Source organism: Periophthalmus magnuspinnatus, chromosome 16 (assembly GCF_009829125.3).
Source record: "Periophthalmus magnuspinnatus isolate fPerMag1 chromosome 16, fPerMag1.2.pri, whole genome shotgun sequence".
Classification (NCBI taxonomy): Eukaryota; Metazoa; Chordata; class Actinopteri; order Gobiiformes; family Gobiidae; genus Periophthalmus; species Periophthalmus magnuspinnatus.
The window spans coordinates 2,030,235-2,057,942 of NC_047141.1; the positions used below are offsets into that span (position 1 = coordinate 2,030,235).

Sequence of the window (27,708 nt, forward strand, 5' to 3'; positions counted from 1 at the left end):
CAGACATTTGTAAGTTGTTTGTAGATTACTGTCCCTGTGGGGAACGTCTGTATTTGACCCGTCCACTTAGGCATTGGGTTATCACAAATTAAATTGTGTCTTGCCCAAGGACACGATGACAGCATTCATCTGTGAAAGCTGGAATCCCACTGCCAACCTGTGGGTCAGTGGACAAACACTTTGAAATAATTTAAGAACTTTTTTGTTCTGTCTTTAGCAGAACTGATACAATTAAACTCTATATAATAATTGTAAAACCCATAGTGCTGATCATTCAACATCTCCATGGAGACAAGCACGTGGCCGACTCTCAGATATAAAAGTTGCATAGTGCCCCTTTAAAAAAACTGTAGTATTTTTGTTTTTCTGCTGCTCATTGAAGTTGAATGGACATCGGGATTGCCACTTGATGATGTCATGAGGTGGTGGCTGATCTGATCTAAATTAGCCGGATCTGTTCATGTAACTGAATCAAACACTGCTCAGGTTTGTTTTTGATGAGAAAACAACATTTTAACAGGCTTAAAATGAGGACTATCATTGTGTATTTTCTCGTCTCCAGCCTGTGTGTAGTCCGTGCGCTCGCTCTCGGTGGCGTTGTGGGTGTGTCCGGCTCCTCTGCGCCATTATCCCAGGCCCATCTCGCCTCTGACTACTGTAATTTTCCCGCTCCGCTCCGACGCCGGGGCTCAAAATTGCTGCTGGAACAGGCCTGATGTGATGGGACCACCGCTCCTGCCTCTTTCCCTGAACCTCAGGATCCCCACTGAGACGGAGGAGCGTTTGAAACATTCACACTGAGGAGGAGGAGGAGGGAAGAGGAGAGGAGGAGGGCAGGAGGAGAGGAGAGGAGGAGGAAGAGAGGAGAGGACAAAAGGAGGAGTGTTTTACACATTCACACTGAGGAGGAGGAGGGGAAGAGGAGAGGAGGAGGGGATGAGGAGAGGAGAGGAGGAGGAGGAAGAGGGGAGAGGACAAAAGGAGGAGAGTGTTTGACACATTCACACTGAGGAGAGGAGGAGGAGAGGAGGAGGAGGCGAGGAGAAGGGGAGGAGGAGAACGAGAGGAGGAGAGGAGGAGAGCATTTGACACATTCACACTGAGGAGAGGAGGAGGCGATGAGAAGGGGAGGAGGAGAAGGAGAGGAGGAGAGCATTTGACACATTCACACTGAGGAGGAGGAGGGGAGGAGGAGAGGAGGAAGGCAGGAGGAGAGGAGAGGAGGAGGAAGAGAGGAGAGGAGGAGTGTTTGACACATTCACACTGAGGAGGAGGAGAGGAGCAGAGGAGGAGAGGAGAAGGAGAGCAGAGCAGAGGAGGTGAGGAAGAGGAGATGAGGAGGAAGAGAGAAAGAGGAGGAGCAGAGGAAGGGAGGAGCAGAGGAGGACAGGAGGAGAGGAGAAAATGAGAGGAAGGCAGGAGGAGGAGAGGGAGAGGAAGGAACAGAGGATGCTAACCACTCTGCCACAGCTGTTCTTTGTAGCCAATTAGCTACATTCAAAAGTTAGCACGTTTCACACTGTGATGTCACTAAGAGCAGATGATGTCATCCTTTTGTAAACTTTAGCCTCAAACTCAAACTCCTCCGTGTGGATCTGACGGACCTCCCACAGCCTTTTGTTCAACCTCTTTCTTCTCCATTTCATTGGAGACAATATGGCCGCCTCTTCCCCGCGCTGTGCTTTGATCAGACGCCGCTCGTCAAAAGAACAACAGCTCGGCGTAATCGTTCCACGGCGTTATCTTCAGAGCGATCCGAGGCCAGCTCCTGTTAGCGCGAGCATTGATCTCAGCGCTAAAGCTCGCGCTCGGGGGGGTGGATGGCATACGCGCTCCGCTCAGATGACAGCACATGTTTTCTACAGCCAGGTAGCATTAGCAGTAGCATTAGCACAACAGGAGCGGAGGGAGGCCTGGGGTACGGCAGGGGCGGAGTCACGCTGGGTCTGTTCATCGTGCTGAGAAACGGAGGAGGCTCCCGGGGAAAAGGGGTTATGTGAGGTGTGTGTTCAGGCACAAGAGGCGGATTCCCCAAGCAGGATTCGCGAGTCTGTGTGTGACTCTACAGGAGACTCACACGCACTGAAAGAAGTGAGCTCGCCTCTCCACAGATCTGGCCTGATACCATCACTTGATCTTCATGGAGATCTACCCTCTACCAAAAAAGTAAGAGCTCACCTTTGACGGAATCTATCTACCAGAATGCAACAATTCACTCCGTCTGGCAAAGCTTTTAAGCCGGATGCCCTTCCCGCTGTGAGGCCATCTCTCCAGAGACAGAATGGAGAGACTCACAGGAAAACGGAGAGAACATGAAGTCTGGATCAAACGTTTAAAACATTCAAACTGAAAATATTTAAAGCCATGTTATGTAACTTTTTCCCAAATAAGTGAGGTGAAATAAATAAATAATAATAAATAAGATAAGGACTGAAGGAGAGGAGAAAATGAGGGGGGGGGGGGGGGGGGGGGGTTGAGAGGAGGAGAGGGGGAGATAAGGAGGAGATGAGGATGAGAGGAGTAGATGAGAGGAAGAGGTGCGAGGGGAGGAGGGGAGGAAAAGGAGAGGAGAAAATGAGAGGAGGAGGGGAGGAGGAGAGGAAGAGATGAGAAGAGGAGAGGAGGACGGAAGGAGAGGAGGAGATGAGAGGAGGGGAGGAGGAGAGGACAAAGATGTTGAAAATGAATCTGTAATTTGTATTTAAAGTCATATACTGTAACTTTTTATGTTACAAACAAATGATTGAGTTTTGTCCAGGGGCTATTCACTTTTATTCACACTCTGCTCCGTCTCCGTCTCCCTCATGTACTTGGACCTACTCTGCCCCTCAAATGCCAAGCGCCCTCCCTCCTACAAGACTCAGCCAAGACTTCCCCCAGAGCCTCTGCATCCAAGCCTTCATCATGAGCACCATCAGCATCATCATCATCATGTTAGAGAGAGAGGAAACCACGGCAACTGAAAGCATCTGCATCCATGTTAAAAGCACAAATATGTAAGTGTATTCAGGAGCTGGTCCGTGTTGGTTTAAGGCACATGTGTCAAACTCTTTCTTTCTTTCTTTCTTTATTAGTTTATTTGACAGGGACAATGTGCAAAAACATTAAAGATGCTTTAAAACAGATTATAGCTGAAGTTAGCTTCCATCTGTCGTCCCTGACGTCAAGGCCCGTGGGCCAAATTCGGCCCGCAAAATCATTTTATGTGGCCCGTGACAAAGTAAATTAAAAGGTATGACTGTCTTATAATGTCAGTTTATCATTAGATACACAGTTAAACAGCCATTTTTTCATATCTATGCAAATCCATATGCAATATTTGTAACTTGAATAAGTAATAAATATAGAAATGGTTAATTAACACGATTAAAACGTAGTGACATTTATCTTACAGTTACATCCGGCCCTTTGAGAGCAACCATTTTGTTGATGTGGCCCTCAGTGAAAATGAGTTTGACACCCCTGGTTTAAGGGTTAATTGTGTCAGCGCATTCTGCCTTTGTGTCCATAGGCATGACACTTCACTCAACTCGCCGAGTATAAATCACAGTCTGTGTAAAGAAGTGGACTGAGTGAGTGCGAGTATCATAGCAAACAAAGTGCCAAGTCAACCCTGTTGCTAATGCTAGATGTCTGTTCTTAATGTTCATATCTTGATTTACAGACACAATAGTGAAATAAAAAAAACCCAGGATCACGTAGAGCGGGTTAATACAAACATTTAAGACCAAAATCATAAATTTGACAGCAGTAGATACAGACAAAGGGGACACAGTTTTTCACTAGAAAGTGAATTGGAGCTAGCAGTTGGAAGTTGTTGTTTTTTTTTTACAGTGTATGAACGTGCATTGTGTTCTGCGTCCTGATTGGCTAAGGGACTGTCAGTCTCCTTCGTGTCGTGTCTCCTGTACAGTTCTCTGCACAGAGAGGCGCCTCTGTGGATACCGCTGGAGCAGAGGCACGAGAACAACACATTTAAAGAGAACATCGAGGAAGAGGGATATAATATACGAAGGTTTGAACTTTGAGAGAGTTTAAACAAGAGAGAAATGTGAGAAAATGTTAATGCCTGTGTGAGAAAAGTGTATAAAGTGTGTGGAGAGGAGTTTTACAGCAAAAAACATACAGAATAATTGTAAAAAATACTTTGTGGATTTCGCCTATTGCGGGTTATTTTTAGAATGTAACTTCTGCGATAAACCACTGGGACTACTGCATACAGTCTGTGGTCTGAATGTGGTATGTGTTGTTTTGTCAGTGGGGCTGAGTGTAGTTCACTCAAATACACTGCCTGGCATAAAAAGTTGCCACCAAAAAAAAGGTCACACAAAATTTATTTCCATCCAGTGTTGCATTAATTTCTCACCGAGATGTTGCATTGATGCTGGTCGAGTCTGACGCTGCACAAAGCTTCTCCAGCACATCCCAAAGATTCTCAATGGGGTTAAGGTCTGGACTCTGTGGTGGACAATCCATGTGTGAAAATGATGTCTCATGCTCCTGATCCACTCTGTTACAATTTGAGCCTGATGAATCCTGGCATTGTCATCTTGGAATCTGCCTGTGCCATCAGGGAAGAAAAAATCCACTGATGGAATAACCTGGTCATTCAGTATATTCAGGTGTCAGCTGACCTCATTCTTTGAGCACAGACTGTTGCTGAACCTAGACCTGACCAACTGCAGCAACCCCAACATATTTACTTAGTTAAATCCAGGTGGCGACTTTTTTTGGCCAGGCAGTGTGTAAAGCAGTGTCCACCAGCAATCTGACCAGAACTGACCCACAGGTTGGCAGGGTGATTCCTGCTCTCACAGACGAATGCTGTTGTTGTGTCCTTGGGCACGACACTCGCGTGTATGAACATGTGAGCGGTTCCTTGATATAAATTGGTTTGAAGGTGGAAAAATGTTGCATAAAAATGTGAATATTTACCGTTTAAAACCCAGAAAAAGAAGTCAGTGTTTGACTCATCCATGTATCAAACCTCTGACAGCTGAACACTGAAACAGTCACTGTAGCCGCTGCTCAGTCCTCAGATCTTTTGTATTCACAATGAAACAGGCTTTACTTTAACTACAGCAGAGGCCTCAGAGGATCCCACACAAAGCCAATCCAGGCCCACATCTCTCATTTAGCTTTCAATAATCGCCCGCAACACCGCGAAAAGACGGCGAGCGGGACGCCATCGAGCGGGGGAGCCTTAATTATGATAAGCAACCTAAATCTAATCCATCACTGGAGAATTTTAATTGATTAATTCAAATCATTTCCCCTCGTTACTCCGGGAGATAGAGGCTGCTGAAAGAGCGTCAGTCTGGATGTGAAATGGAGCCGTGCATTTTAAACAGAACACGGAGCCGTTCGGAGATTAGAACGACGGCTTTGTCATTCGCTCACGACTCCACTGAAGGATTCAATTTAGAGAACGAGCTGGTTTCAGATGACATCAACTTTAAAACAGATGGAGACAGGTAAAAGTCATATTGTTCAAATGTGATATAAACGATCAGGTTCAACATCTGTGGATTTATCACAGACAGAGTCTGACGTCACCACAGCGTTCAGCTAAATATGAAGCTCATGGAGGCTAACAGTTATAGCGGATAATTTGGAGCAGAGTCCCATATTTGGAATTCCAACCACGAGTATCATAGCAACCAAAGAGGCAATTTAGAATAAAGCTGTTGAAGGTACATTTGTCCCTCACTATATCGCATTTCACCTATGAGCGTGCACCTTTGGTTTAGCAGGGAGCAGGTGCTTAGCAACACTGTCAATCAAACCTGTTGCTAATGCTAGTGGGAGTGACCTTGGGGAAAGAAGGCGCCTGATTTGTCTGTTATTAATGTTCATATCTTGATTTACAGACACAATAGTGAAATAAAAAACCCAGGATCATGTAGAGCGGCTTAATATGATCTGAACCTCACTATCTTCAAAGGAGTGGTTAGTGTCTTTGAAATGGAGATGTACGGCGGACTGGGGTCCAGAGCAGCTCTCACGCCGGTGTTGGTACATCCTCTTATGGAGTAGCTGTTTAGTTTAAAAAACAAAACCCCGAGCCATAAAGAAAGTAATGTGTCTACTCCATTCAGTGTAGTGAAGAGTGCAGTGACACTGGAGAAACTGAACAGACACTCCATAAGAGAATGAACCAACAAGGCACAAGAGCAGCTCAGGACCACAGTCTGCTGTCCATCTACATCTCAAAGACACTGACCACTCCTCTGAAGATAGTGAGGTACAGATCTGAGCCAGAGAAAAGAAATGGTTTGAAAGGAAGGTTAAAGAAAGAAAGAAGAAATTCAGAAAACAGGAATGGAGGCCTGAGAAATAATCTCTCCCCCATCTACAACTCCATCCTCAGACCCAGAACAAAGAGAACAATAGCAGGGTCATTAAGGGCTGACTAGGGTAGTTCCACTGAAACTGGAGAAAATAGATATTTACAGTTTCAGGGTGGCCCCTCCCTTCAGATAGATTTAAGGCAGTGTTCACCAGCATTCTGACCAGAACTGAAGAAGTGGCTTGGATGAGCAGAGAAACGTCTTCACTCCTACAATGATTTGACCAGTTGACAGATTTAAACTTTGTCTTTTGCTCTGGATCAGACCTGGACGACTGAGAGTTTACACAGACATTCAGTCACATAAAAGTAAGAACAAAATGTACTACACATTTTTTGTCATGTGGTGTTTTCAAATAAAAATAAAGCATTTTATGTGTGAACACAAAATGGAGCATTTTTGGGACAAAACTGAAACATGAAAATAAACAGGCGACTGTGAGGATCTGTATAATATATATAATGTAATATATAATGTAGTTTCCTTATCCCAAACAGCCTGTAGTTGTGTTTTGTTTCATTCACACATGTTTAACACACAAACCCTGCATATTTACACCGAGTTCTTCTCTCAAACTGAAAACACTCTGTTCCACCTTGTGATGTCATCATGTGGTAATACAGGAAGTGCTCCTCTGTGTTTTTAAACTCCACACACCTTCACTAAAATCATTTGGATAATTTCAGATAATCTGGAATTGCCGATCTTTTGTCTCTATCTCTCCTCCTTCTCCTCTCTTTCTCTCTCCCCCTCCTCTTTCTCTTCTGTCTCTTATCGCTCTTCTTTCTGTCTCTTTTCTCTCTCCCTTCTCTCCTCTCTCTTTCCCCCCTCTATCTCTTTTCTTTCTCTCCCCTCTTCTCTCCTTCCTTTCTTCTCCCTTTCTTCTCTTTCTTTCTTTCCCCCTCTTCTCTCTCCTCTCTCTCCACTTTCTCTCTCTGCTCGCTCTCTCCTCCCTCACCTCTGTTTATTTCTCTCTCCTCTATCTTCTCTCTTTTTCTCTCTTCTCTCTCCTCCCTCTCATCTCTTTCCTCTTTCTCCATCCTCTCCTCTCTCCTTTTTGTCTCCTCTCTCTCCTCCCTCCTGTCTCTCTCTGTCTTTCCCTCTCTCTCTCCTCTGTATCTCCTCCCTCTCCTGTCTTTCTCGCTCTCTCTTTCTGTCCTCTCTCTCTTATTTATCTCATCTCCTTCCTCTCCTCTCTCTCTGTCTTCTCTCTCTATTCTCTCCTCTCTCTTTCCACTCTGTCTCCCTCCTCTCTCTCCTCCCTCTCTCTCTTCTCTCTCTCACCCCTCACTCCTCTCTCTCTCCTCTCCCTCTCTCTCCTCTCTCTCTTCTCTCTCTATTCTCTCCTCTCTCTCTCCACTCTGTCTCTCTCTCTTTCTCCCCTCACTCCTCTCTCCCTCTCTCCTCTCTCTATTCTCTCCTCTCTCTCTCTGTCTATCCCTCTCTCTCCTCCCTCTCTCTCTTCTTTCTCTCTTCTCTCCTCTCTCTCTCCTCCCTCTCCTTTCTCTGTCATCATGTGGTAATAGAGGAAGTGCTCCACTGTGTTTTTAAATCATCATTTCAGACCTAATAATAAAGTGTTACTGAAACATGTGAATGAAACAAAACACAACTCCATGTCTGTTTCTGAGGAGGGCACAGCGTTAGAACATGGATTAAACCTCATTTGTGTGATATAGGCTCTTTGTCAAACGCCATTTTGTTAAACAGAACCAGAATATTCATGAATGACCTACATAAAGCTCGTTTCATAATCCAACGTAATCCTGATCTGATTGTTTGCTCAAAACAAAAACATCAAAATAAAATCCAGTACAGGTCCAGTAACGACGTGTCAAACTCACAGACGTCACCTCAACAAAGACGACTCTACTTCCTCTTTAATAAACATATAATAAACAAAGAGCAGGAGGAAGCCCGTCTGAAGCATTATAAACACATCGCTTCACCGCTAGTTTAAACTCCCTCCACCATCTTCTCTTCGCTCTGCTCATTTGGCGTCGGTAAACAAACAAAAACTTTAAATCCTGCCAGATTTTCCCATAATTCCTGTTTAGCAGCAGATGGAAGCAAACACGGCTCTGAAGCTTCTGCCGTTACACAAGGAGAAGTTTGGAGAGAGACGGACACAGACACGCAGCTAGAACGGAAACGGGACTCTGGACTGAGCAGTATTTACATAAGAAACAGAATACTGCAGATACAGGCCTGTCATGACAGTTACTATAGCAACAGACTGGGGAGGAAATGGAGCTGGAGCGATATGTTTGGGGAGCATTCATTTTCATGTAATGCACTAGTGTGGAACTTTTTCTGGATCTGGAAACTCCAAATATTACATTTAGAACTTTAATAAACATAAACGTGTATTCGCTTCAGGTGGATTTTGACTTAAACAGTTAAAGTGGAAACATATTCAGCCAAATAAACTCATAAAAGTCACCTGACTCACCTGACCGGAGTGGAGTGGTGATGGACGCAGGGAAGGACACAGGAGATGGACACAGGGGATGGACACAGGGGAAGAACACAGGGGATGGACAGAGAAGATGGACACAGGGGATGGACACAGAAGATGGACACAGGGGAAGGACACAGGGGATGGACACAGAAGATGGACACAGGGGAAGGACACAGAAGATGGACACAGGGGATGGACACAGGGGATGGACACGGGATGGACACAGGGGATGGATACAGAAGATGGACACAGGGGATGGACACAGGGGATGGACACAGGGGAAGGACACAGCCAAAATAATCCCATCATGGTGGTGGTTGTTGGCCCAAAATCCTGCAGAGAGGAACAGTTCAGTTAGCATCACTGCACTAGCCTCATTTGTGGGGTCTGAGCTAAAAACAAAAGATCTTGGTCCGTCTAATCCTCATTAACAGAGTATCTTTTACACTCTTCCAGCTCTGAAGTGCAGAGGCTGTTCTTCTTCAGTGCAGTAGTTTGGTGAAGCAGCAGTCTCTTTGTAATAAAACACGTCTAGAGCAGTCTCCATCCATCCATCCATCCATCCATGTTGTTCCTCTTATCTGGGGTCGGGTCACTGGGGCAGCAGTCTAGGCAAGGATTCCGGGACTTCACTCACCCCAGACATGTTCTCCAGCTCCTCCGGTGGGACATCAAGGTGTTTCCAGGCCAGATGAGAGACATAGTCCCTCCAGAGTGTCCTGGGTCTCATCCAGAGCCTCCTTCTGGTGGGACATGCCCGGAACACCTCCCCAGGGAGGGATCAAGGGGGAATGAACAGAACCGGTGGTAAAGGGCAGCCCTGGTGGAGACCAACGTTATAAACACCAACACACAAACACACCAACACACAAACACACCAACACACAAACACACCAACACACAAACACACCAACACACAAACATACATACAAACACACACACACCAACACACAAACACACTAACACACCAACACACAAACACACCAACACACAAACACACTAACACACCAACACTCAAACACACTAACACACCAACACACAAACACACCAACACACAAACACAACACACAAACACACTAACACACCAACACTCAAACACACAAACACACCAACACACAAACACACCAACACACAAACACACAAGTAAAATTACACTTGAAAAGAGGACACGCATGTTTAGAAAGAGACACGTCTGTGTATCAGTGCTAACGCTAATGCTAACGCTAATGCTAATATTGAGGCACAAACTGAAACTATTCTCCATATAAAAATAACTGTGTAGTGTTTATTTAATTAATCTGAATTTTAATCCGTTTTTTCAGTTTTCTAATTTCAATAAAAGTGTGTATTAGCTTTGACGCGCTGAGCTAGCTAGCGCACATAGGTTCATGGTTATGAGCCGCGCTGCTCACGCTCACAAAACATTTATTTTTATAAACAAAAACTATTGTGCAAAGTTTCCTCTTTAGCTGTTTTAGCCAATCCTCAGTGTGTGTGTCTAAAGTGTTTATGAAACGGCACACGGCGTCTTCATCACTCCCTCCTCCTCTTCATCGCTCCCTCCTCCTCTTCAGTCAGGCAGCGAGCGACAGAGAGGAGCAGACCTGGATTGTTTACCCACCACCAGAAAGAAATGAGGAAGACTTTTATTTGGCAATCTCCTCATCCCCGGAGAAAAGAACTGGAGAAGGAGGGAGAGAAAGAGGGAGGGAGAGAGGGAAAGAGGGAGAGAAAGAAAGAGGGAGGGAGGAAAAGAGGGAAGGAGGGAGAGAAGGAAAGAGGGAGGGTGGGAGTGAGGGAGAGAGAGAGGGAAAGAGGGAGAGAAGGAAAGAGGGAGGGAGAGAGGGAGGGAGGGAGAGAGGGAAGGAGGGAGAGGAGGAAAGAGGGAGAGAGAGAAAGAGGGAGAGAGGGAAAGAGGGAGAGAAGGAAAGAGGGAGGGAGAGAGGGAAAGAGGGAAGGAGGGAGAGAAGGAAAGAGGGAGGGAGGAAGGGAGGGAAGGAGGGAGAGAAGGAAAGAGGGAGGGAGGAAGGGAGGATGGGAGTGAGGGAGGGAAAGAAGGAAAGAGGGAGGGTGGGAGTGAGGGAGGGAGAAAAAGAAAGAGGGAAGGAGGGAGAGAAGGAAATAGGGAAGGACAAAGAGAGGGGATGAGGGAGAGAGAGATGGAGGGGGAGGGAGGAAGCGGGAGAGGGTGGAAGGGAGAGAGAGGGAAGGAGGGAAAGGGAGGGAGGGAGAAAAGGAAAGAGGGAGGGAGACAGAGAATGACAGAGAGGGAGGGAGGAGGAGGGAGGGGGGAGAAATAAGAAAAAAGAGAAACAGAAAGAGAGGAGAGAGACAAGGAGACGTGAGAGATGAGTAAGGGAGGGAGAAAGAGTGAAAGAGAGAGAGAGCGCTTTAAGAGGAGAGAGCAAAGATTGAAGAAGGATGGCAATAAAGTGCAGAGGGGTAGAGGAGTTAAGAGAGAGAGAAGGAAAGATAAACAGAGAGCAAGAAACGGGAGCAAAATAGAGATGGAGAAAAATGAAATGAGTTAGGAGAGAGAGAGGAGGCAAAGGTAGAAGATAGAGAGAAAGTATAAGAGAATGAGGGAGAGAGAGAAAGTATAAGAGAACGAGGAAGATAGGGAGAGGCAGAGGAGAGGTAGAGGAGAGAGGAGAGAGAGAGGAGACAGCCCTCACTGCATTTACACAAAGTTTGAGGAGTTGTGCCTGGAGAGCAGCAGCACCAGAGCGAAACAGATCTACAGTAATTAGAAGAAAAACTGACAGCTCCACGAGAGAGAAGAGGAGGAGAGGAGAGAGGGAATGCTCTGAAGGAGAGAGAAGAGAGTAGAGGAGAGGAGGAGAGAGGGAGAGGAGAGGAGAGTGGGAATGCTCTGATAGAAAGAAGAGAGAAGAAGAGGGGGAGGAGAGGGGGGAATGCTCTGAAGGAGAGAGAGGAGAGGAGAGGAGGAGAGGGGGAACGCTCTGAAGGAGAGAGAGGAGAGTAGAGGAGAGGAGGAGAGGGGGAACGCTCTGAAGGAGAGAGAAGAGGAGAGGAGGAGGAGAGGAGAAAGGGAACGCTCTGAAGGAGAGACAAGCAGAGACGAGGCGGAGGGGAGAGAGGGAACGCTCTGAAGGAGAGAGAGGAGAGGAGAGGAGAGGAGGAGAGGGGGCATGCTCTGAAGGAGAGAAAAGAGAGTAGAGGAGAGGAGGAGGAAAGGAGAGAGAGGGGGAGGAGAGGAGATTGGGAATGCTCTGATAGAAAGAGGAGAGAAGAAGAGAGGGAGGAGAGGGGGAGGAGAAGGGACAGGGAGGGGAGGAGAGAGGGAGGAGATGGGACAGGGAGGAGAGGAGAGTGGGAGGAGAGAAGGGGAGAGTGAGAACACTATGAAGCAAAAAGAGAGAGGGGGGGAGGTGAGGATAGAGGGAGAGAGAGAATGAGAGCAAGTAGAGGAGAGAGTGATGAGGGATAGAGAGGGTAAAGAGTGAGAGGGAGACCAAGAGGTGAGGGGTGGGGGCAAGAGACAAGAAGGGTGAGAGAAAGAAAAATAATAAAGAGAGAGGAGGGGAGTAATGATGGGAGAGAGATAGAAGTAGGGAGGAGTGAGAGAAGAAGAAGAGGTTTAGATGAGAGAAGGAGGGGACAGAGAGAAAGAGGGAGAAGGATGGGAAGGGAGAGAAAAAGAGGTTCAGGACAGAAGAGGGGGGGAAAGTGATAGGAAAAAGAGAGATGAAAATAGATGTAAGGAAGGAAGAAAAGAGAGAGCAAAGAAAGAGGAAGGTGAGATGAAGATGGCGCCTCAGAGCAGCTCCTCTCATTACATATGCATTGTTTGTGATGGAAGTGCTTTGTTCACACAGAGATGGAGGGATGAGCGAAGGAGAGAGACAGAGCGAGGGAGGAGCGGAGGAATGAAATCAAAATAGACTCAGATAATAGGATTCAGAGATACTGGAACAGATGAGTTTAAACATTTAACGACGACATTAACAGCCACGTTATAAACAAGTTTGATGGAGTCACAGTTATATTTAGAGTGACACATACAAATCCACTGTGACACGCCCACTGTGACACGCCCACTGTGACACGCCCACGGTGACACGCCCACTGTGACACGCCCACTGTGACACGCCCACTGTGAAATTGTGATTCAAATGTGTAAATGAATAATGATCCATAGGGGTCCGAGATGATACCTACAGAGACACAAGGACAACAGGACTGAGTTGACAATAAGAACTTGTATTTGTCTCGTCTAGAATCGTCTTGTCTTTAAGAGGGAACCGTTTTACTCCTCACCTCAGACGCTTCTTCAGATCAGACCAGGTTTGTGCTTCATATCTGTGTGATGGGAGGAGCTAACAACACGGACGCTAACACACACAAGTTCTTTACAATGAGGTGGACCTATTATTTTGAATTACTCAGGTGTGAACTGTCCCAGAGTCGTAAACGTTTGTCCAGTTGAGTGAATTCAATGTCCGTCTGCGGTGGACCCGACCTGGACGACTGAGGGACACACACAGGCTCTTATTACAGATGGGTGATACGCAAAATGTACTTTTCAATGTCTGAAGAAGTCCTTGAAGTCATCCATGCATTTTTGAGTAATCCAGAGATGTCTCCCAGGCCCTATTCAAACCCTGCTGTAAAATTCTGTACAAGTCTCCGCCCACAAGCCAACATCACCCATGCTCCCACACAATAATCCTACATAAATACAAAAAAATTAAATAAAAATAAAAATAAAAAAAAATGATACAAAACTGTACAATATGACTTCACAAACCTGATGTGATGTGCAGTTGTTTCATTAGGGGGATGCAGCTGATTGTGTTGTGATAGTGCTCTGAAGGGGGAGTGACTTGGTGCTGAGAGCAAAGGGAGGGGAGAATCAGAGCGTCAAAAACGAAATTCTCTTTAATACCCCATAGAAGTAAATATCCACTCTTAAATACTCCATAGAAGTAAATACCTCCTCTTTAATACCCCATAGAAGTAAATCCCTCTCTTTAATGCACTATAGAAGTAAATACCCCCTCTTTAATACCCCATAGAAGTAAATACCCCCTCTTTAATACCCCATAGAAGTAAATACCCCCTCTTTAATACCCCATAGAAGTAAATACCCCCTCTTTAATACCCCATAGAAGTAAATACCCCCTCTTTAATACCCCATAGAAGTAAATACCCCCTCTTTAATACCCCATAGAAGTAAATACCTCTTCTTTAATACCCCATAGAAGTAAATACTTCTCTTTAATACCCTATAGAAGTAAAATACCCCTCTTCAATACCATATAGAAGTAAATCCCTCTCTTTAATACTCATAGAAGTAAATACCTCCTCTTTATTACCCCATAGAAGAAAATACCCCCTCTTTAAAACCCCATATAAGTAAATACCCCCTCTTTAAAACCCCATATAAGTAAATACCCCCTCTTTAAAACCCCATATAAGTAAATACCGTCTCTTTAATACTCAATAGAAGTAAATATCCCATTTTTAATACCCCATACAAGTGTAATACCCCTTCTTTAATACCTCATAGAAGTTTGAAGTCTTAATTTGACTCAGTTGGACATGACCCTATATATCCGTCCCTGTTTCTCCCCCGCGCCTCCCCCATGCCTCCCCTGCACCTTCCCCCGCCTCCCCCCGACCCTCTCCATCATGTTTGTATATTTGTGCATTGGTCGGGCTCCACATGCACACAGCACTTGGCAGCTCCTGTGGCTCCTTTTAAAAGCGAGGAGAATCATCACTGAGCCGTGCGCCAATTTGTTCTCATCACTCGCACAAACACTGAGCCTGACCTACTTCAAATATTAATAGAAGCCGCAGAGTTTCTTAAAACGAGCTAAACATGAGTGAGGCTGGTGTTTAAAATCTGTCCTGGTAACAGATCAAATCTGAGTCGATAAGGAGACATAGGTACAAAGACTGTATTTATGAATGGACATAGAGAACCTGGTCACCACCGTGTTCCAAACAAGTAGTGACAGTTTATTTCACAATTGTGTCTGCAAATCAAGATATGAACATTAATAACAGACAAATCAGGCACCATCTTTCCCCCAAAGTCGCTCCTGCTAGTGTTAGCAACAGGTTCGACTGACATTATAACATGGCTAAAAGTTTATAAGAGTCAACTTTGTGTGATAAAGGACCTTATATTGTAAACAACTAGCGTGTGTTAGCTTTAGCTTCCTCCCTTCAAACAGACCTTCACCATGTCCCAATTCGTCAAATGCACTATTCAAAGGTACCATTCGAAGTACTCCTCGAAGTATTGTTCGAAGTACCCGGCTAAGAATAGGTAGTCCTCAGTGTAGCCGCCATCTTGCCGAAATGGAACAGGCCTAGACCACGGACCTTACCTTGTGAGTAACAGAGACTGAGGTAACCAAGATCATTTAAACATTCATAGTCTATAAACCAGAGAACACTTCGAGTAGTTGTACACAAAGTGGGATATTGCAGATTAACAATTCTGTATTTGGGCCAGGTTTAATTTGATCTGTGGCTAAACCACTTTCATACCAGTAGAGGGCGCTCTTTATCGTCTATGCTGTTCCAGTATTTTCTAGCTTTGCAGCACGACATCAAACTGGTATCTACCTTTACTAAGGCTAAGGTAAATGACACGTGTCCACCAGGGGGCACAGACCTATGGAATGTACCGGAACTCATGAAGATGTTGTGCAGACCAGTGTGAGCCTTATGAAGATGCCATGCGGATTAGAAGAAGGAACCTCCCCACATACACATTATCATTATTGTTTAGCAATAACTGCACATTCCTTTATTCAATGTAACTCCCCTCCTTTTCAATCCTCAAACTCACACACTGTACAGATCTTTATTCAGATTTAACAGTTTCATGTCACGTTGTTGTAGGTGAGTTACATCAGTACGAACATTTGAACGTATATTGCGCAGTGGACTACATTTTCTTCTGTTTTTTTTGCATAGGCACGGTGCATGATGGGATATAGCAGTGTGTGATGTCTGCATGGATGCATGCTTCGGTTACAGCCGATCTCCGTGGAAACGCTGAAAACGCAGGGCGCATTCGTTGGGCTCATTCATTGAAGTTACGTAACTGCCCTTTGACGCACACTTCAAATGGTGCATCTAAGGGTATTTTGGCGAATTGAGACATGACCCTTATATTGTAAACGACTAGCATGTGTTAGCTTCAGGGTAGTTAGCTCCTCCCTTCAAACAGATATAACAAGCAGTTTGCATAAGTGGAAGAACATATTCACTTTTGTTCTCTTTACAGAATCTATTTTTGATTTGTGTAGTTGCTAATCTAGGACAGGCTTGAGTGAGTGATATTAGCGGCTATTGTTTTTACCCTCTTCCCTCCTCCTCCCTTTACTGGAACCATCACTTTGAATCATTCAGAATAGAAGAATACAGTTTGAAAATACATGAATATACTTTAGTCTTTCAAATCAGATCTGTTCTTCAATCTGTTCTGTTCAGATGTTTCTCCATGTTCTAGTCGTTTCTTCTCATTGAGCCTGTGAAGTTGTATTTGTAGTGATTCATGTTTGAGGAATCTTTAATCCACTATTTTCGATCTGACCCCATTTAACCTCCAGTGGTACACGCCCACTGTGACACTCGTAGGATTCGGCAGCATCACGTCGTCATTTTGGTACAAACAAAAAAAAAAGGTAAAAGCTGTAGTGTGATGTGCAGCTATCCACAGGGGGCACTAACAGCATGAGGCGCTTTGTTGTGATGACGTTTACGGAGACGTCAGAAAGACACTGGACTTGTTTCTTTTATTAAGTCGTTTTAGATGAATATTGTGATTTAAAATGCGTAAATTATAACAGAATTGTCACAGATTTGAACTGTAGAGCTCATCTCATGTTCATACACTTCTTTTATCTCTGGGTGAATATATCATTTCATTTTCACAGCATCAGAACTTTATTTCTGTAATATCTCTAGTAAATCCAGAGGCACACGTGTAATGGAGCCTCCCAGACAGCGGGGACAGCGGCGAGGACAGCGGCGGGGACAGCGGCAGGGATAGTGGTGTGATTAGGGGCACATTTTGTCCGGCGTTGATGGAGCTGCTGGTGCCGCAGATGAAAGCTGCAGTTAAATGACCCAAAGTGGCTCTGAAAGGCCTTTGATGTGGTGTTTTTGGACTTATTATCAGGGACACAGAGGCGAGGGCAGCGAGGGCGGCGGCGGGGGGTAGGACGCGCTCTTCTGACAGTGGAGGAGGGAGGGACTGTTAGCATCTGGAGCAGAGGTGGTGGAGAAGACGAAAAGTGTACGTGAGTAAGAGTAACCTAAAAGTACAAGTACAAAGTAGTCCAAGAAATGACTCAAGTAGGAGTAACATGCAGCTGTCCATAGGGGGCGCTTTGTTGTGATGACGTTTACGATGACAATTTAAAGAGTAACTGTTGAAACATAACATCTGATTTATAATTTGAAATGAATGTAATTTAAAGTACAAAACATTTAAATAATGCAGAATTTTATTGATTTATTTATTTTTTATTTTTTTCCAACTATAAACTCATAAATTAGATAAACTACATTGTGTCTGAAGGAGCAAGAAAAACACATGTTCAAGACATTTTTATACAGCGTCTTTCCACTCTCAAGTTTTTAAACTCCACACATCTTCACTTGAATCATTTGGATCATTTCAAACCTGGAATTGGCAATCTCTACTGTACTAAAGGTAAAAGGGGCTGTTCACTTGAAAACTCCTCTCCTCCTCTTGTCTCCTCTCCCCCTCTTCTCCTCTCCCCCTCTTCTCCTCTCCCCTTCTCCTCCTCTTGTCTCCTCTCCCCCTCTGCCCCTCTTCTCCTCTTGTCTCTTGTCATCCTCTTGTCCCCCTCTCCTCTCTTTCTCTCCCCCCTCCTCCTCTTGTCTCCTCTCCTCCTCTTGTCTCTTCTCCTCCTCTTGTCTCCTCTCCCCCTCTTCTCCTCTTGTCTCTCCCCCTCTTGTCTCCTCTCCCCCTCTCCACTCCTTCTCTTCTCTCCTCCCCCTGATTCCTCCCCTCCTCTTGTCTCCTCTCCTCCTCTTGATTCCTCTCCTCCTCTCCCCCTCTCCTCCTTTTGTCTCTTGTCCCCCTCTTGTCTCCTCTCCTCCTTTTGTCTCCTCTCCGTCTCCTCTCCTCCTTCGCCTCCTCCTCCCCTTTTCTCCTCTCCTCCTCTTGATTCCTGTCCTCTTCTCCCCCTCTCCTCCTCTTGTCTCTTGTCCTCCTCTCCTCTCTTTCTCTTCCCCTCCTTTCCTCTTCTCTCCTCTCCTCTTCTTGTATCTTCTCCTCCTCTTGTCTCCTCCTCCTTTTTTTGCCTCTCCTCCTCTTGTCTCCACTGCCCATCTTCTACTCTTATCTCTTCTCCTCCTCTTGTCTCCTCTCCCCCACTGCCCCTCTTCCCCTCTTCTCCTCTTGTCTCTCCTCCTCTTGTCTCCTCTCCTTCTCTTGTCCCGTCTCCTCCTCGTCTCCTCCCTCTTTAGGCTGAGCTGTTAACTTGAAAACTACCACTTGATGACATCACAAGGTGGAACAGAGCATTTTGAGCTTTGGAGATGTAACAGACTAATAATAAAGTGTTACTCAAATATGTGTGAATGAAACAAAACACAACTCAGGTGTGTTTTTGAGGAGGAAACAGCGTTAGAACATGCCTTAAAGCTCACAGGAGTGAAGTTTACATAATATATATATATATATATATCTGTAAATCCCTGTCCAGAACACTGCCCTCAATGTGGCTGTAGTTTGACCTTATGATGTCGTACATTAGATCAGTTTGAACCTCTCGGTGAAAGAGATAAACCCGGGCTCTGGGTGTGTTTGTGCCGCTCAAAGGTCAATGTGATGCTTCTTAGAGGAAAGAGGCAGAGCTTGTAAATCGATAGACTCTCGGACGACTCCCAAAACTCCGCACTGAGGCCCGAATATGGCAGCCATTTTGATTACCCCAATGATTAATTAAAACTCACATCGGCCAATCAAAGCCGGCGGAATCGATCCGAGGAGCGGCTAATCCTTCTCACTTTCACTGAAAATATCACATCAAACTTTTCCTCCGTGCTGGGCTCTGCAGGTGAGCGGGGAGAACGCTCGATCAAACATTCTATCAGTGTGGCTCTGCAGTAAATGTAATCGGACCATATGCAAACAGGACGACGTTCTGCAAAACTCACTTCTGAAGTTTTTAAAAGCACTCTACCTGTTTTTCACATGTATCTGAGCTAAATGAGTCTTGTCCACAGACTGTGTAAAAACGTGGACTGAGTGAGTGTGACGTCACCACAGTGTTCAGCTCCAAATGAAGCTCAATGAGGCCAGAGCACTTAGTCACTCACTTAGTGAGTCACTCGTTTATCGTGAGGGTTACGTTCTAAATATAACCCGCAATAGGCAAAATCCGTGAAGTATCAGCTTTATTTTTTACAATTATTCTCTATGTTTTTTGTCTGTAAAACCCCTCACCACACACTTTATACACTTTTCTCACACAGGCATTAACATTTTCTCACATTTCTCTCTTGTTTAAACTCTTTCAAAGTTCAAACCTTCGTAGGCGTCTTTGTCGGTGCAGAACGTTTCATTGACATTGTGGGTTTTGTCGGGGAGAAAACAAATTGCAAACATACAGCACTTCAGAGTCACACTGCGATCCAACATTTATGTAAACTTGTCTGAACACATTCTGTACTGTACAGGAGACACGGCACGGAGGAGACTGATGGACAATGGTCTACAGTCCAACAGCCAATCAGGACGCAGAATACAATGCACGTTCATACACTGTAAAAAAAAAACATACAAAATTGCACTAAAAACAATCCGCAAAACAACGATACCACGAAAGGTGAACCACGATATAGCGAGGGAAAACTGTGTAGGAGCCAATTTCGAGCCAGATTCTATATTTGGAATTCTGACCGAAAGTATCATAGCAATAAAATCAAAGAGCCAATCCGGAGCGAGGCTGTTGAAGGTAACACTCCTTCTAGCTCACAATAATGGTTTCGCAGGCACCAGGCACTTAGCAAGGCTGTCAGTCAAACCTGTTGCTAATGCTAGCAGGGGCGACCCCAGGGAAAGAAGGCGCCTCATCCTGCAGGCGGGAAGGGTCTTTACCTTCAACAGCCTGGCTCTGGATTGGCTTTTTGGTTGCTATGATACTTGCTGTCGGCCCCTATAACTGCTCTAGCCTCGATGAGCTTCATTCTGAGCCGAACGCTGTGGTGACGTCACACTCAGTCACTTCTTTATACAGACTGTGGATGTGAATGACAGACGGATTAACCAATCACAGAGACGCATACACTGTTCTGGCAAAAAAACAAATATGGCCACTTAAGTTAAAAATCAATACGTGGAATACCAAACTGTTATTTATCTCAAGTAAAAGAAGTTATATATTTAGTTATTTTAATATATACTGTATTTTCTGGACTATAAGTGTCACTTTTTTCATAGTTTGTCCGGGGGTGCGACTTATACTCAGATGCGACTTATATGAGAAATTATTCAATATATAATTTCACATTTTGATTAATGTCACACTGACGACCGCACGAGGGCACTCCAGGGTTGTGTACCAGTATCTACTACTCCTGTACCACTGAAAATGTAAAATTTCATCATTACGGTCATTTAAAAGACAACTGAGAAAAACTGAACAAAAATGCCTCTAAAATAAATTTCCCCCAAAAATGCGGCTTATAGTCCAGTGCCACTTATATATGTCTTTTTTCCTTCATTATTATGCATTTTTTGGCTGGTGCGACTGATACTCCAAAGCGACATATAGTCCAGAAAATATGGCATATAAAATGTATTTGGTCTGCCTTCCCTTTACTTTCTCATGTGTCCCTCTTGGCGCTGGCAGCCTCACCACATCCGTCTGGAGTCCTTGTCCTCACTCCTTCACTTCTCATTAATCCCTATTGTCTCCGGCCCGTCTGTGCCCGGTGACAGCGCCCTCCTCAGGTCATTACAGTCACTGCGTCTGCGTCCCTCTGCACGGTGCTGACACGAGGCCGAGCAGAGCCGCTGATGGAGCACCACTTTAACCGCTCTGATTCATAACGCCGGTCGCCATGTCAACGCCTCCAGACCATCAGTAAGCTTTGGGGCGGGAGAGCAGCGGAGGCGGAGCTAAAGCGATGTCATAGGCTCAAGTTAAAAGATGCTAGATAAGGCAAAAGGATGAGAGACCAGCTGGAATGGTTACAGATCAAAAATGAAAGGTGAAATTGAATTATATTTGAATAAAAAGATGATTGCCTCGTGCCTGGGTTAGAGGGTTATGGTCAGACTGTGAGGCAAAGTTCGCACCAAGTTCTGTTATTGTGTCCTTAGGCAAGACACTTCACCCATATGACCTAATATGAATGCAGTGCGTGAGTGTCGGTGGTGGCGCTTTGAGACGCCTCGATGAGCCTGTGAAAATAAGCTTGTAAAAAGTGTTTATATACACGATATGAAAAGACACATGCTTTTTTTTTCTAACTGTCTGACACAAAATCAGATTAAACTTTTCCTGTTTTAGGTCAATTAGGATTAACAAAATTATTTCCATTGATAAGTGCCAGAATAATGAAAGAAAGATTTTTTTTTTAGACAATTTACTTTCTTCAAAATCTAAAGTTTACATACAGTAAGTTTACTATGACTTTAAACAAGTTGAGAAAACCCAGATGATGATGTCATGTCTTTGGACGCTTCTGATTGGTTTATTGACAATATTTGAGTTCATCAGAAATACACCTGAAACACACTGCTTCTTTGTATAACATCATGGGAAAGTCAAAAGAAATCAGCCAAGATATCAGAAGGAGAATTGTGGACTTGCACATGTCTGATTTACCCTTGGTGCAGTTTCCAGATGCCTGAAGGTTCACGTTCATCTGTTCCAACAATTATACATAAATATAAACATCATTAGAATGTCCAGACGTCATTCATTCATCTGGTTTCTGATTTCATGTCAGACATTAAGAGAAACAAAAACATGTGTCTTTTTATAAAGTCTATGTAAACGTCTGGTTTGAACTGTAATTATGTAAAAAAAAAAAAAAAAAAAAAAAAAAAATAAATATAAATATATATATATATATATATATATATATATATATATATATAATGTACCCTTTAATTTAATGACTATGACTTTAATCATAAGGACTCAGACTAGACTTGAACAAGTTCCTGAGAGACTGGTCTCAATCCAGACTTAAGTGTGATCTGGGATTAAAACCCATGTGACTCGACTGAAACACTACAGTTGTTAGTATAAAGAGGATTTTAGGTTTATATGTGGATTTAACAGTTGTTACAATCCCTCAGAACCTGTTTGATTCTGTGGACTTGACTCGACTGGACTCGACCGGTCACGTGACAGACAGAGCCGTTATTTCTTCAGCTGTAAGAGCCACTACAGGCCTTTCTGTAGGTGACATTTTAGTCCTGATGTCTGTTCAGATCAGTAAAGTATCTCATCAGTCAATCACATTTTTAATAAAGAATCTTTAATTAAGTCCAGACATGACCTCAGGGTTCTGGACGTCCTATCTCCTAATGAAAATGAACCTTTTTAACCAAGGAACCAGCTTAAGATCCATCAAAACCAGTGAATGGACTTTATAAAGAAATTTAATACTACTACTGCTACTACTACTACTACTACTACTAATAATAATAATAATAATAATTCCATGTCCCCAGAGCTAGTCTCCATGTCCGGATCTCTCTATACCTGCCCCTCATGGCTCATCTCGCAGGTGGTGGGTCCATGGGAGGACGGCCCCACGTTGCTGCTTCGGGCTTGGCCTGGCCAGGCCCCGTGGGGAAAGGCCCGGCCACCAGGCACTCGCTGCCGAGCACCCACCCCAGGCCTGGCTCCAGGGTGGGGCCCTGGTAACGCCAGTCCGGGCAACGTAACTGGTCTTGTTGTTTTTCTCCTCATGTGGAGCTTCTGAACCGCTCTTAGTCAGACCCGTCTCCCAGGACCTGTTTGCCATAGGTGACCCTACCAGAGGCATGAAGCCCCTGACAACATAGCTCCCAGGATCATTCGGGTGCTCAAACCCCTCCACCACATTAAGGTGGCTGTTCAGGGAGGGGTACAGTCGGCCGAAATGGGTTTCCTCCGTAGGGTGCCCCGGCGCACCCTTAGGGATAGGGTGAGGAGCTCGGTCACACGGGAGGAACTCGAAGTAGAGCCGCTGCTCCTACAGATTGAGGATCTGCTCAGGATGCCTCCTGGACGCCTCCCTAGGGAGGTGTTCGGGGCATGTCCCACCGAGAGGAGGCCCCGGGGAAGACCCAGGACACACTGGAGGGACTATGTCTCTTGGCTGGCCTGGGAATACCCTGGGGTCCCATCGGAGGAGCTGGAGGAAGTGTCCGGGGTGAGGGAAGTCTGGGAGTCCCTGCTTAGACTGCTGCCCCTGTGACCCGGCCCCGGATAAGAGGAAGAAAATGGATGATGGATAATAATAATAATAATAACAGTAATAATAATATTTACCTGTTTCATTCATTTTTGTTAACCCTGTGTTGTAACGTCTGGAGGGACCAAAGATGTAGACTTGGAAAAAAACAGTTCAACAGAGTTTATTTACAATACAAAATGTGAAAAGTAGTTATTGGAGCAAGTGGGTCGGGGGTGGGCGTTCTATCATGGGTTAAAGTGAGCTGGATCGGAGGCTGCGGTGCACGGGTAGCTCAAGGAGCAAAATCTGGCAAAGAACAAGAAAGTCCAACTGAGTACAAAAAACGTGGTACAAAAAATGAGAGGAAAATGAGGATACACTGACGATCTGGCGGTGAGTGTAGAAATCCTCAGCCTCTTAATACTCCTCAGGTATTAAGAGGCTGAGGATTAATACTCACTATTGTGTCTATAAATCAACATATGAACATTAATAACAGACAAATCAGGTGCCTTCTTTCCCCGAGGTTGTTCCTGCTAGCGTTAGCAACAGGTTTGATTGACAGCGTTGCTAAACCTGAGGTGTGGACGGGAATAGGCTTTACCTTGAACAAAAAGGTTCCAGATTGGCTCTTTTGTTGCTATGATACTCCTGGTCGGAATTCAAAACGTGGAATTGGGCTCCAAATTGGCCGCTATAATTGCTAGCCTCCATGAGCTTCATTTGGAGTCCACACAGTCTGTGGGTTTCTGTAAATCCAGCCTCGTCTTTATTAAGCGCTCAACTATGACAATGACAAACACGATCTGTAACAGAGAACGACAAAAGCAAATGACCCCCGAATGACAGAATGTTTATAAATCGATGGTGCTCTCCTGACAGCGCTCCCTCCTCCTCCTCCTCCTGACGTTCTGTTTTGACATCTCCGTCTCTCTCAAACACAACAGCGTCAATACGACACAAAACGAGCTCTGCCGCCTTAAATAGATAAACCTGTGTTGAACTAATGACCAAGAAAAGCCCATCCACTCCCGGGGGAAAAACAACGAGACAGGGGGAGAGACAGTTCATAAACGCTAACACATCCTAGCGTGAAAAATGGCCGCCTTCGCCAAAGTCCTAGAGTAAATCAGCGAGATCAATGCGCGTCAGAAGAGCAGAACATGGAATATTTATGAATGGAGCTTTTGTTGTGGGAGAGACGGGAGACAGACGGGGCCTCCTTCTCCCCAGAGCCCACAGGTATTTGAATACTGAAAAATGTATGAAGATCCTTATTGATAGAAACGCGCAGTGGGTTTGATGGATGGCGTCTGATAGGAGAGCGAGGAGCACGACGCCGAGCTGTTGTTTCAAAGCTTTTGTTGTGTGTGTGTGTGTGTGTGTTTAGAGTCATTTAGTCTGTTTGGGAGTCTGTGTATGTGTGTGCGGGGATGATTCATAGATCTGAGACTTGAGCTGCGATGGGGAAAAAGGTGAAGGAGCAGGAAGAGAAGGATATTGAAGCACTGGTTTATACCTGAAGAGTTCATTTACAAAACCAGATGAGAAACATTTGAAAGAGTCATTGGAGGTTTGCTTGTTCTAATGTTGTTTCCTCATCACAAACAGACCTGGAGCTGTGTTTTGTTTCATTAACACATGTTTAACACACAAAGCCTGCATATTTAGGCTGAGAAAACACTCTGCTCCACCTTGTGATGTCATCATGTGGTAATACAGGAAGTGCTCCACTGCATTTTTAAACTCCATACACCTTCACTATAATCATTTGGATCATTTCAGATCTGGAATTGCCAATCTCTACTGAACTAAAGGTAAAAGGAACTGTAAAACTACCACTTTGAGACATCACAAGGTGGAATAGAGAATTTAGAGCTTTGGAGATGTAACAGACTAATAATAAAGTGTTACTCAAACATGTGTGAATGAAACAAAACACAACTCCAGGTCTGTTTTTGAGGAGGAAACAGCATTAGAATATGACTTAAAACTCACAGGAGTCCATTTTGTGTGATAGAGGAGCTTTAACAGCTGACTTTTAGGTATGACATGTGTAAATGCAAACAAAAACAACACACATAATTCACATGTGTGATACATACTCTTTCACTTACATTAAAATGCTGAATTGCAGACAAGACACTCCCTGCTGGCTGCTCCTGGTTTAGTCCTGGTTTAGTCCTGGTCTAGTCCAGCCAAAGATAAGCATCAAAGAACCTTCTCCCCCTCTCTCTTCTTCTCTACAAGCTTCACATTTGTTCCTCTCCTCTACGCGACACATCTCCTCTTCCTCTTCCCCCCCAACCTCTCTCTCCCTCTCTCTTTCTCTCTGTTTCTCTCATCCTCTTCCCCTCTCTTTCTCATCCTCCTCTCTCCATTCTCCTTTCTCCATCCTCCTCTCCTTTCCCTTCTTTCTCCATCCTCCTCTCTCTTCTCTCTACATCCTCCTCTGCCCTCTCCTCTTTCCATCCTCATCTCTCCATCCTCCTCTCTCTCCATCCTCCTCTCTCTCCATCCTCCTCTCCATCCTCCTCTCCATCCTCCTCTCCTCTCTCCTCATCCTCCTCTCTCCATCCTCCTCTCCTCTCTCCATCCTCTTCTCCTCTCTTCCTTTGTACAAGCCTCGCATTTTTTCCTCTGTCTCCTCAAAGTGACACATCTTCTTTCCCCCCCCTCCCCTGCTCCTGTCCTCTTCTGCCTTTACATTAGTTCCTCTGTCTCCTCTTCCTCTCCTCCTCCTCCTCCTCTTCATCGCCGCTCCCCAGAGTACTTGTCTTGTCTGCTTCTCCTTTAACTGTGTGACCATTCAGCAATTTTCCCACACATCCGTCATCATTGGGATCTGGGAAAACTACATGTCTGCTGCTCCTGCCGCTCCTGTCGCTCCTGCTGCTCCTGTCGCTCCTGACGCTTCTGCTGCTCCTGCCGCTCCTGCTGCTCCTGCTGCTCCTGCTCTGGCCTCAGTGATGGTGACAGACTGCTCCTCAGTTTGTCATCGTCAGAACAGCGGTGGCGTTTCCTCTGACACTGGCGAGCTCGTTAGACAGGCGAACGTGTACATGTGTGTGGACGGGTCTTCATCACAATGTGGGGACTATAATCTGTACACACACTCGCATCATGGGGACCAGGTCCCTATGAAGTAAAGCCTTTATTACTAACTCAACAACAGGGTTTAAATGTGCCCCGTTGTGCTTGTGTCTCTATGGTCCTCATCTCTGACACTTGTGGATCATTATGTTATAATTTACACATTTTAAATCACGATATTCATCTAAAACCACTTAATAAAAGATACAAGTCCAAAGGGAGCTGACATTGCCATAAACGTCATCACAACAAAGTGTCGTATGCTGTCGGCGCCCCCTATGGACAGCTGCACATCACACTAGAGCAGCACTTTTTTTTTTCATTTGTAACAAAATAACAACGCAACACTGCTGAGTCGAGTATGACCAAAATAAAACTGGAAAAGGAAGTGTGTACATCACAGTGGGTGTGTCACAGTGGGCGTGTACGTCACAGTGGGCGTGTCACAGTGGGCGTGTCACAGTGGGCGTGTACGTCACAGTGGGCGTGTCACAGTGGGCGTGTACGTCACAGTGGGCGTTACATCACAGTGGGCGTGTACTATGGGATGATAAAAAATATCATTTATTATTAAGAGTTGACAATAATTGTTGTTTTTTATATAATCGTGATGATCAATAATTTGTCCTGCTTGTTTCAATGGAAAAGTCGTATGCATAAATGCCACACTGGCTGACGTAACAGTTAATCTCAGCACAAACCGTATTTTTACCATAACAATGCATATATAACAGGTACAGTGTGTGCTGATCTCCATCAGAAATATGCCTGAACCCGCTAAGTCCGAAGGAGAGCTATGCCATCTACGTGTACAAGGTGCTGACGCAGGTCCAACCCGATACCGCCATCTCCATGAGCATCATGAACTCTTTCTCAACGGCATCTTTGAGTGCATTGGCTGAGAGGCCTCCCGCCTGGAGCACTACAACAAGCTCTCCACCATCACCTCCAGGGAGATCAACACCACTGTGTGCCTCCTGCTGCCCGGAGAGCTGGCTAAGCACGTCTTGTCCGAGGGCACCAAGGCCATCACCAAGTACACCAGCTCCAAGTAAAGTGCTCCTGAAGAATTAAACCACTAACTTTCCAGTAAGTGATTGAACATGTCTACAATTAGCTATAAACCTACTGTATGTTTCGGGCTATAAGGTGCACTTAAAATCCTTTAATTTTCTCAAAAATCGACTGTGTGCTTTATAATCCGGTGCACCTTATGTACACTGCCTGGCCAAAAAAAAGGTCACACACCTTAATATTTGGCTGGACCGCATTTAGCTATTGCATGCAGTTGCTGTGGCATCGTTTCAATAAGATTCTGCAATGTCACAAGATTTATTTCCATCCAGTGTTGCATTAATTTCTCACCAAGATGTTGCATTG

The 27,708-nt window shown here is 45.0% G+C and overlaps 1 pseudogene; it reads left to right on the forward strand.

Moving 5' to 3' along the window:
- LOC117383429 (late histone H2B.L4-like) overlaps window positions 1-27,383 on the forward strand; it is a 43,272-nt pseudogene extending 15,889 nt beyond the window's left edge.
- The last annotated feature ends 325 nt before the right edge of the window (window positions 27,384-27,708 follow it).